Source organism: Scomber scombrus, chromosome 5 (assembly GCF_963691925.1).
Source record: "Scomber scombrus chromosome 5, fScoSco1.1, whole genome shotgun sequence".
Classification (NCBI taxonomy): Eukaryota; Metazoa; Chordata; class Actinopteri; order Scombriformes; family Scombridae; genus Scomber; species Scomber scombrus.
Window position 1 is genome coordinate 29,957,622 of NC_084974.1, and position 12,063 is coordinate 29,969,684.

Here is a 12,063-nt window from a genome sequence, read left to right on the forward strand (position 1 = left end):
CTGCAGTGTTATAATATCTGCAGGAGACAGATAGTTCTGTTTCATTGTTTTAAAATAACAACTGATATATTAATATGTTTTATAACTTATTTGGTTTATTATTCTCCTTGTAGCAGCTATGTGAGTAAGCACTTTTATGTAGATGCAGTTATACTTTATATTACAGGAAACTAAGGGTATAAATAAGATGGCAGAACAGGTAATTTGTGATTCCCAAGACAGTGTAAATTTGTCCTATTTTTTCATTGTGTTGAATTTAATCACTGGAGTAAGATAAATGTCTCCTATAGCATCTCGCAGTAGCTACAAAGCTCCTGTTGGAAGTCTTATTTTTATCCTTAAATAGACACATACAGTTAAATATCATCAGCGTAACAGTGGAGGTAGTGTGACATGCAGCAAAATACCATTTTACTTCAGTGTTTTTAGCATGTTAACATTTTCAGTTGAGGCTGATATGAATGTCATAGTTTTGCTGGTATTTGGTCATAAATCAAAGTTCTGGATAAATCAACAGTTTGACGTAATGATGGCATAGTGTAAAAATACATCAGGATCATCAGTGTGATTAAAATATATCCAGAAGGGGAATATGAAATTTGTCTGTACCAAAATTTCACGGCAATCCATCAAATTTAGTCTCAAATTGTTGAGACTAAACCACAAATGTCAACTTCATCTATCAAACTTTATTTATAGAGCACCTTTCATACAGGCTAGTGCAGTTCAAAGTGTTTTACAATTAGTTGATTGACAAGCTAATAATAATACAAAAATGAAGACCAATGCATGCAAGAGAAAATAAGTGATACACATATTTTAGAAAGTTTAACTTAAATAAGAAAAAAATTAGTAAATTAATAAAATATTTAAATAAATAAGTAAAATAAGAGAGAAAAGAGAAACAGTTTAATACAAGCTGGACAAAAATGATGTTAAAATAAATTAAAAAGAAAAAATAGAAGTAAAATGAGAGATTAATTTAATAAAAAGTGGACTAAAAACTAGATTAAAAGAGAAGAAACAAACAAATAATAAGATAAGAAGATAAAACTATAGAATGATAATAATAAAACAATGTAAAATAAAGTAGAAGATAAAACAATCCATCTAGTAAATGTTGAGATATTTTGCTGGATGATTGAACATTTTGAGCTATTGGAGATGCAAGAGAAGAAGTTTGATCTCCAGAGTCAGTAGTCCTCATCCTCTGTGGACCATAAATATCCAACAAACTACAGAAGCTGCATAAAAAACTAATCACACAGTTCAACTTTATAAACACTGTGTTCCTTCTTCACTTGTTTTTTTAGATTGTTGAATGAATGCTGGGCTTGTTAGACACAGACGTGATACATTCTGACCCCAAAAACATGTTCAATCTTTGCACATTTCTGACCTTTCTAAGCCTGAATAGCATCTCTTCTTCTTTCTGTATAAGCCTTCATTAAAATAGCTCTTTGTAGTCAACATCTGGTAAGCCTCAGGTATGTTTGGGTGGATCAACAGATGTGAAAACAGCCAAATTGTCTGCGTGGCCTGGGGCATGGATTTAAATGTAAAATGTAAATCAAGAAATAAAGACAAAGCCCCAGATAAAAGTATGACAAATGAAAAAGTTTGAATAATAACAAAGAAACACATTCAATATACGATATCAATAATAAAACCTTTTTCTTTCTCTTTTTAATCGACTCCCTCCAAATGAATATAAGCCTTGTTTGAGATCCTATTGACAAGACTAATAGCTCCATTTAACACCTAAATACGACTTGTGTGGGAAGAAGAATGTGACGAGGGGGGAATAAATGAATCATAATGCATTACACTTGAGATAAACAGACTGAATTAATGAAGTCTTGTGACACGCACTGCACCAGAAAAAGGTGTCACATTAAGGTAACAAACTGAAATGTCAACAGTAATTTGTCCCTGGAGGAAATGTTCAGCATTTTTATCCTTTTTTACCAGCCGAACGTTTTCTCACATTCACACCGACGAATGCATTTAAAAGTGGTCCAGTGATATTTTGTTTAACATTTGTGTCGTCCTCCCGGGTCAAATTGACCCCATCTCTTTTGACTGTTCCTTCTTTCCTTCCCCCCTATTTACTTTCTCTTTCTTTCCTCCCTCCCTCCTACCTTTCTTCCTTCCTTCTTTCCTCCGTCCTCCCTTCCTCTAACCTTCTTTCCTTCCTTCCTCCCTTCCTCTTTTCCTTTCTCCTTCCCTCCCTCCCTCCCCCCTTCCTTCTTTCCTCCTTCCCTCCTATCTTCCTTCCTTCCCTCCTTCCACCCTCCCTCCTTTCCTTCCTTCATCCTTCCTGCCTTCCTTCCTTCCTTCTTCCTCCCTTCCTCTTTTCCTTTCTTCCTCCCTTCCTCTTTTCCTTTCTCCCTTCCTCCCTCCCTTCCTTCTTTCCTTTCCTCCTTTCCTACCTTCCTTCCTCCCTCCCTCCCTTCCTTCTTTCCTTTCCTCCTTTCCTACCTTCCTTTCTTCCTTTCCTTCCTTCTTCCTCCCTTCCTTCCTTCCTTCCTTCCTTCCTCCCTCCCTGCCTTCCTTCTTTCCTTTCATCCTTTCCTCCTTTCCTACCTTCCTTCTTCCTCCCTTCCTTCCTTCCTTCTTCCTCCCTTCCATCCTTCCTTCCTCCCTCCCTTCCTTCTTTCCTTTCCTCCCTTCCTCCTTTCCTTCCTTCTTTCTCCCTTCCTTCCTCCCTCCCTCCTTTCCTCCCTCCTTTCCTTCCTTCTTCTTACTTTCCTTCCTTCTTCCATCCTTCCTCCCTTCCTGCCTCCCTTCCTCCCTTCTTCCTCCCTTCCTTCCTTAACTCGAGGACAACAGGAGGGTTAAAAGTGGTCCAGTGCCATCTTGTTAAAGCTTGAGTCTGATATTCTATGTTTTGGGTTTTTTTTTAACATCATGCTGCAGCTTCACAGCAGAGTTTCATATATATTCAAAACCTAAAAATTAAGTAAGCTCTGTTTGTTGTGCAACTCAATGGGGGGCCTGCTTTGTTTTTGCAGGTGATCGTTATCACAACTGGGAACACCTGAGGCTGTACTCAGGTTATTTAAGTCTGGGCGAGAGCAGATACAGACAACTTTTTGATTTAGTTGATGTTTTCTTGAGTTCTTCCTCTTTGTTTTAATGCACTGCACCAACACCTCACAGTCTTTCACTCATGCACATTACACTACTGATTACACTGACTCTGACAATCACACAATATCATGTCCTATTTTACCTCAGACATGAAAATATAACATAGCAATAATGATTGAAATGTTATTTTATATGTAAAGTGAAAATGACAAGAACTTTATGGAGCTGTGGGGTTTATTGTATAACCATTACAGCCATCAGTCTTCACCGCTACATCATACAAAGAAATCCTCATAACTACTATCTTATTCAAACTATTAACTATTCATTAAATTTTTTTCATTTTTGTGCATTTTTGGGCGTATTTAGGAAAAGTCATCAAATATCAGAGTAAAAGACATTTGGGGTGTTTTTACAGCTGTTAAATATCTTTTGTTAAGCCTTGCCAAGATGTGTCACAGTTTTGTAGTAGCCACTTGAGCCATTTTCTCAAGCTCCTCTAAAAACGTTTTCCCCATGTGACCTGACTTAGGTTTCTGCATGATGACGTCGTTTCATAAAAACTGACACACACCCCAAAGTCTGCCTAGTCAGTCGCCACAGAGACAGCTTGGGCTTTCACTGTTACTGCTGCTCAAAGTTTAAAATAACTCTGAGCTCTCCTCCTGCCAGTAAACTGCTCTGGATCAGAGCTGAATCTGGTGTGATTCATGGCTCTCTCCTCCAGGGCTCCCAGCACCCAGAAGCTGTCTGTCCCTTCAAATCTGTCCGGTACATTTTATAAACATCTCACACTCTCAGACTCAGCACTGAGACATCGCTCGTAGTAACGGCTGAACCACCCGGAGCAAAAAGACATATGTGGAGTAGCCCTTTAAGCAGATAAGGGGAGTCCAGTCAGTTCTGTACAGTGCAAATGTGGACATTTTTTTGTTTTTGTTGCCTTGGAACCTACTAGTTTTAAACCCTCAACATGGCTGGATACTCATTTTAAACAAGAGCAAAACTATATTTTTGTGCTTTGGTTCAACCGACCATTTAAAGTATGTCTTGGTCTATAAGTGCTATACAGGAACCTATAAGAATATTCCACCTGCAGGTTTTACACCAGATGTTTGAAAGCATTAATTTATGAGACCTGAATACAGGACACTATAATGCCGTCCAGACTTTATGCTGAGATTATGTCACACACAGAGACTCTGGTAAAGTTGTGCAGATATGAAACCTTCACAATTAGATAAAAAATCCATAATACAAAAAGGAATAAACTGACTTTCTAAGTCTAAGGGCCTGATTTACTAAGATCCCAAATAGTGGGTACTAAATTGTGTGCACAGTGCAATAGATTGAAAACAGGTGCAACAGGTGCAGACAGCAGTATTAAATGAGGGTTTTGTGTCTTAATGGAGAGTTTGGACGAGCAGAAAGCTGCCGGTGGAGGGGAAGGTAGTGCGGGGGGGGGGGTTGTTTTCAAGGTGCTGTGTGAAATGCAAGAAAGGTAAGAGCAGCTTTAAAGGTGGTTTTATGGAGAAAAATGCTTTTGTTACGAGGAACAAATGAGCCACAAGGCTGACTCTAATACACTGTGTCCAGCTCTCTGAAAGGAAAACATACATGAGGTGAAGCAAAGCGATCGAGCTTTTGTGCCTTTGTGAAAAGATAATTTCTCACACCTCATTGCTGTGAATGCTGGAAGGCTGCTGCTGTTTGATGCTTCTGTGAAACTTGCCTCAGTGTTGTCAATCTGGACAATCTGTCAGACACTCTGACCTGTGTGTGTGTGTGTGTGTGTGTGTGTGTGTGTGTGTGTGTGTGTGTGTGTGTGTGTGTGTGTGTGTGTGTGTGTGTGTGTGTGTGTGTGTGTGTGTGTGTGTGTGTGTGTGTGTGTGTGTGTGTGTGTGTGTGTGTGTGTGTGTGTGTGTAAGACGTATAGAGGAGGAAGAAAGAAGACAGCGAGCTCAGGCTATCAAGGAAGAGGCAGCCAGCTGTTTCAGTTCAGCAGCTCCAACACAACTCAATCACTGAAGTGTGTGTGTGTGTGTGTGTGTGTGTGTGTGTCTGTGTGTGTTTATATTCTAAAGAAAGAGAAATAGCAGAGAAAAAATGACGATAAAGAAAATAACACTTCACAGCTTTAAATGCAGTAGATTTATTTTGTTGCTGTTCAGTCGTCTCTCTGTGATGAGAACTTTTCCTTTTAAAGGCTGACAATAGCTGATATATTGAGTTGGAAGGAGAAATCCCCCCCACATGAATACATATTACATTACAGAGCTCACACAGCGTTCACCCTCACTGTGCACAAAGTGAATTTCAGAGGTGGTGCAATGGATGCAAAGACACGTCTGCAAAGTTGAAAATGTCTCAACTTGAGTGAAAGATGTGTGCGTATCTCCGGAGTTTACACACACAGACGAGGAAGAAAAGGACAGACGGGAGTGTGGTGAGTTCTGGGTTCAAACACACAGACACGCTCCAACGGACACAGTTGGTGTGTCCATTGATAGCTGACTTACAGCTCATGTACAGTTGGTGCGTCGGCTGTTTGGGGAGAGTAAACACACGAAGGACAGAAGGCGCAACACAACTTGACAATTTTAGTCTTGTTAGGTTTGGAAAGACGCTTTAAAGTCCACCTCCACTCAAAAAAATGTATTTCTTATACCCCTTTTCCACCAAGCTGGAGCAGGTGCTGGTTCGGAGCTGGTGCTAGAGCAAGTGCTCAGTTGGTGCTAACCTGAGCACCTCTTACGAACCTGTTGCTTTTCCACCGACAAGGAGCCACGCAATTACGTCACTGTATAACGTAGCCAGCGTGCGCCTTTGAAGCACTTCCATGATTCACCAGTGAGAGGCAGCAACATGCTGCAAGGCATCTAGCCTGCCGGAAATGAAGAAGAAGAAGAAGACAGCTCTGGCAAAAAATGATAAAAAATAGTGCTTTTAATCAACAAATGTTTAACCCTCTGTAAATGACAGTTAGCCACGCTAGTCAGCTAATGAACTTTAACCCCGCTAGTCTGCTAATAAACGTTAGCCCCGCTAGCCGGCTAATAAACATTAGCCCAGCCCGCTGACGTAATCGGTTCTTGCTTTAGACCAGCAAAGAGTTGGTGCTCGCTCTGGCTCCCGTTCTGAGGGTCGGGGCTGGAGCTTTGGCGGTGGAAAAACAAAGAGCCGGTGCTTAGTCGAATCTGGCTCCGAACCAGCACTGGCTCCAGCTCGGTGGAAAAGGGGTATTATTGTTCCTTCAGTTGCATGTTTGAGTTCCTCTGTGCAGAGTGATGCATGTTAGTGTTAGTTTGTTTGTAGCATTGAAATGCTTCTCTCCACCTAGTAACATCGAGTTGAAATGAAGCAAAGTTGTGTGTGTGTGTGTGTGTGTGTGTGTGTGTGTGTGTGTGTGTTTTGCTCAGACTTATAAGAGAGCATCATAACAGTATGTGTAGAGTTAGCACACACACACACACACACACACACACACACACACACACACACACACACACACACACAATAAGAAACATATATAAAATAGCCAGCCTTCTCTTTTTAACCATATTAAGCAACGTAAAGGACAAAGAAGAGGATTGTAGCATTTTATTTTTTTCATATTGTCGTCAAACTCTGTATATGGGTCAATGATGTAATGCAGTGTCCAATTGGTGCAACCGGTATTTTTTTTCATAGAAATTTGATTTATATGAAGGAAAATAAATGTGGAATAAATATAATCTACTTTTGCATTTTACATAATTTGTCACAAATTATTTAGTACATGTCCTGCTCAATATTGACAAAATGCATTAACATTTAAATATAGAAATATTCCCCAAATGTTTTGAAATGAAGTATTTTTTTGTATCAGTACACTTAAATACTTTGTAGGTGGATACATATATACTGTATAATATTATCATTCTTTTGTGGTTACACCATTTGACATTTTCAGGAGCATTCAGTCTTACTTTTGGTAAAAAAATGGTGCAAATGTCATTTCAAATGATATAAAACCAACAAAAATACTAAATGTACATTTTAACAAACCTGATGCTGCTTTTAAAACTATTTTTTAAGATATTTTTGAATTGCTCATCTTGCCAGTGCTTATTTGTCACTGACCTGTATATTGATTCTGGTGTATTGCCACTTTGCTTGAGCACATTTGCAGCAACCTTGATAAGAGATGAACCATGATGCCCATTTTATTTTTTGTAAGATTATGATTTGGAGGATTTTATGGCAATTTTGCCTTTAATTAGACAGTGTGCAGTTAAGAGACAGACAGGATATAAGGGACTAGAGAGAGAGAGATGGGTATGAAGTGCAACAAAGGGATTAGTTAGTTAAACATCTTATTTATTAACTCTTATTTGAAACATTTGAAACTATTTTGCAAGAGGGACAAGTGACAAATATTAAACCTCCCTGTTTTTTTATTTAAACATTCCTGACTAGGCTGCTCCTGTTGGTTATATCAGAACGACTCTTTGTCAGACAGCTGAATACTAATGAAGTTGGTGATCCCTTGAATTATTATTATCTAATGCCACCAAATATTCCCACATCCCCTCTTGGTAATTCAAAGTAGAGAAGAGGCCAACACACCATGCTAACATGCTAACATGCTAAACACGAGCAGCGTCTAACAGGGAGTAAATAAATGACAGGAACACACTCGGGCAGAGCAGGGGGTAAAACGGGGCAGTTAAGAGCGAGGCAGGCAGCGACACGGTGAGGAGAGAAGGAGGAAAAGGTTAAGTGGGGGGTAAATTAAACACATGACACTCCAGCTGTTCAATTCACAGCAGCGCTCTCCTTCACTCTGCTCAGATTTGTCTTGTTTATTCTTTGTGTGATCCGTTTAACGATGAGCCGGATGGTTTAAAAGCTAAAGCTGAGATTCAGTGATGATAGACGGTTCATGGAACACACTTTTAAACTTTTTTAACCCTCATGTTGTCCTCGAGTCAAGGAAGGAAGGGATGGAGGAAGGAAGGAAGGGAGGGAAGGAAGGAAAGGAGGGAGGAAAGAAGGTAGGAGGGAGGGCGGAAAGAAGGAAGGAGGGAGAAAGGAAGGGAGGAAGGAAGGAAAGGAGGAAGGAAGGGAGAAAGGAAGGAAGGAAAGGAGGGAGGGAAGAAGGAAGGAAGGGAGGAAGGAAGGAAGGAAGGAAAGGAGGGAGGAAGGAAGGTAGGAGGGAGGGAAAGAAGGAAGGAGGGAGAAAGGAAAAGAGGAAGGAAGGAAAGGAGGGAGGAAGGATGGAAGAGAGGAAGAAGGAAGGAAGGAGGAAGGAAGGAAGGAAAGGAGGGAGGAAAGAAGGTAGGAGGGAGGGAGGAAAGGAGGGAGGAAAGAAGGAAGGAGGGGAGGGCGGGAGGGAGAAAGGAAAAGAGGAAGGGAAGGAGGGAAGGAAGGAAGGAAGGTAGGAGGGTGGTAGGAAAGAAGGAAGGAGGGAGGGAGGAAGGAAAGGAGAGGGGGAGGAAGGTAGGGGAGGAAAGAAAAAAGAGAAGGAGGGAGGGAGGAGGTAAAGGAAGGAAGGAGGGAAGGAAGGACAGAAGGAAGGAAGTTTTTTTTAAACACATAATGTTTTTGGACCACAGTGGAGTTTTGAAGGGTAAAAACTATAAAACAGTGTCTAAAGATGGACATCTGGCTGGAAGGACGAAGTAACCTCAAGACAATTTGAGTCACACAAATCATATTAAGACTTCACAGCTGCGTCCAACAGAGAGCTGAAAGGAAACTTATGAACAATACACTGATCTCATATAACCTGGGCAGAAATCTGAACTTCCAGTCTGCAACAATATGTCAGAGTTTTAGGACACTGCACACACACACACACCTACACACACCTACACACACACACACACACACACACACACACAACACGCACACACACACACACACACACACACACACACACACACACACACACACACAAACCCAACAAAATACACCTGTAGTCTGTCTTCTTGTCAGCTGTATTAACCTTTGCGTCGTCTTCCCGGGTCAAATTGACCCCGTCTGTTTGGACTGTTCCTTCTTTCCTCCCTTCCTTCCTCCATCCCCCCCTTCTTCCTTCCTTCCGTCTGTCCTTCCTCCCTGCTTCTCCCTTTCTTCCCTTTCTTCCTTCCTTCTGTCCTTCCTTCCTTCCTCCCTCCTTTTCTCTTTCTTTCCTCCCCCCTACCTTCCTCCCTTCCCTCTTTCCTTCCTTTCTCCCTCCTTCCTTCTTTCCTCCCTCCTACCTTCCTTCCTCTCTCCTTTCCCTCCTTCCTTCCTTACTTCCTTCCTCCCTCCTTTCCTTCTTCCCTTCCTCTTTTCCTTTCTCCCTCCCTCCTTCCTTCTTTCCTTCCCTCCCTCCCTCCTACCTTCCTTCCTCCCTCCTTTCCTTCCTTACTTCTTTCCCTCCTTTCCTTCCTTCCTCTCTCCATCCCTCCTTCCTTCCTTCCTTCCTTCCTTCCTCCCTCCCTCCCTCCCTCCCTCCCTCCCTCCCTCCCTCCCTCCCTCCCTCCCTCCCTTCCTTCCTTCTTCCTCCCTTCCTTCCTTTACTCGAGGACAACAGGAGGGTTAATATTGAGAGAGACAGATCAGAGAGAGCAGGACTGATTGATGGAAAGAAAAATTAAAGGAGTAGAGCCAGAAACAGACACAGGTCCACTTATTCCCCCCCAACAAAGAGGGTGCAGTACATGATGAATTTTCTGTACATGGACATTATTTCTGTCTTAATAGATGTGACACCTTCATTGTGTCACCATTGTCCTTAAATGTGAGCATAGGAAGGTGTGACGGCCAGACGAAGACACTGTAAGTGTTGATTAGTGAGTTCTTCACTGCATTCATTGTTGAAAATGTCTGATTTTACATTTATTCTTTTGAGGTCTTGATTATTCTGACATCAACTGATCCAGGTTTTTTTCAAATTAGGCGTCTTTTGTGTCATAGTGGCATTTTGTGTTACCACTGTTCATTATAGACTATGTTTGATTGTAAATGGTCTCATATATCCTTTGTATGAACTCATATGTCTCAGTCTAGTCATCTTTAAATTAATGTTTTTTCACTGTCAGTGTTTCTTTTGGGTCGGCTAGTTTTGAACAAGACGTTTCACTTCATGAATCTCAACCATAGATTGTATATAAGAAATGGACGTAACATCCATGACGTCACCCATTGGTTTGTGGACTGCTGCTTGGAAGCGAATAGTTTCGGATCTGAGCAGCGCCATCTTGAACATTTCCGGTGCATGCTGGGTAAAAACCCCCCACAGATTCTACTTATATGGGCATCAGGAGGAGCATGAAGCGCCCTCCTGAACCTGTGAACCAATCAACCTGTCAATCACGACGTAGCCACGCCCTAATGCATACCCTGCTTTATCGTCAAATATAAAATCAGGGAGGCCAAAATGTCCCAAATGAACATCATACTGCATTGAAGAAGGCTTTAAACTAGCGATTGAGACCATAAACACATTTTGAAAACGTTTACTGAGGTTAGAAATCAAGTGAGAAGTTTGTGAATTCTCCATTGACTTGTATAGAGACGGAAGTCCTTTTGACACCAAAGCGGTCGCCCCCTGGTGGCCTTTTGATAGAATGCAGTCTTAAGTTACTTCTGTGTTGGCCTCATTTCAGAGGACCGGAACTCCCTGCCTGGTTGTTACCGGAAGAACTGCACATATACAAAGATGTTGTGACAACACAGGTTGCAAATTTTACATTTTGACCCTGACGTGATTTGAACACGCAACCTTCTGATCTGGAGTCAGACGCGCTACCATTGCGCCACAGAGTCTGATATAAGACTGAAGACGGCTGATTTAACACTTCCGTGTTTGCCTCATTACAGAGGACCGGAATTCCCCGCCTGATCTCAACTCTGACATTCAACAACCACCATTGTTAACTGTGGTTGAACGATGGCCGCTGAGATGATGTAATGCCGATATATGTCACTAAAAAGCCATTTAGGTCAAACTGTGGTTACATTTTGTTCCTATCTTGGATTAAATGATGTTATGTAAGTCGTTTAACAACCACCTGTAACACCGGACAGATGGTGTGTTTTTTTTGTGTGATTAATTATGTTCTGCTCTCTGTAAGTATATTTAAAACCTGCTTTTGTTTGTGGACATAATGAGTTAATTGGTGGTAATGAGCGCTGTGGCAGAGTGGGCACATTGTCACTCTGACATTAAAGCAAACAAGCTCCACATCAAACAAAAACATCTACACGGAAAGTCAAATTTATCTTTTTCAGAATTGATTTTTAGTAATTTGCTTTTTTGCACATTTTAATAAACCAACTATTAGACATCACAGCAAACTGTCTTGGACTTTTTAAACATCTGAATGGATAAACATTGGAGATATATCCAACAAGTACCCAATTATTAGTTGAACAAAACTGACTGTGCCAAGCCTATACTGTAGTTACTTTGTCAACAGATGCCTCCCCATCACTGCTATTGAATTACTACTTTTAATGACAGAGAAAAAAATGTCACTTTAACAGTGTGCAAAACTTTTCTTGAAGCTTCGGTATTTGCCATTCTCCTTCACTTTTTTTCAAATTCCATCATAATTGGCACAAAATTCCTTGGATGGGAGCTGGGCGACAAAGAAAGAGAGAATCTCAGAAAGAAAAGGAGAGATAACTTGAAATGTGAAGAGAGAGAGAGAGACAGGGAGGGAGGGGGGGATGAGGAGAATTTGAAGCATCTGAGAGTTGGGCTGGCTAATTAATTTCCCAGTAGTGCAGCACATTTGCTGGAGGCCATGTAAACACTCTCCTCCCCTCCGTAGCATGGCTTTTAAAGGGATCAGCTGTCTATTTAGATACAGATTATCGCTCTGTGGGTTTATCTCCTACCCTGAGAGAAGGGGGGGGGGGGGGGGGGGGGGCGAGGACAATGGTACAGAGGGGGAAACGGGAGATAAGAAAGTAAAAGATGAGCAAATGTGAAGG

General features: G+C 41.3%; 1 non-coding gene across 1 annotated transcript; it reads right to left on the reverse strand.

Moving 5' to 3' along the window:
- Positions 1–10,818: 10,818 nt before the first annotated feature.
- trnaw-cca (transfer RNA tryptophan (anticodon CCA)) lies at positions 10,819–10,890 on the reverse strand. Its single transcript has one exon. It is a non-coding gene; the product is annotated as a tRNA-Trp (tRNA).
- Between the last annotated feature and the right edge of the window lie 1,173 nt (positions 10,891–12,063).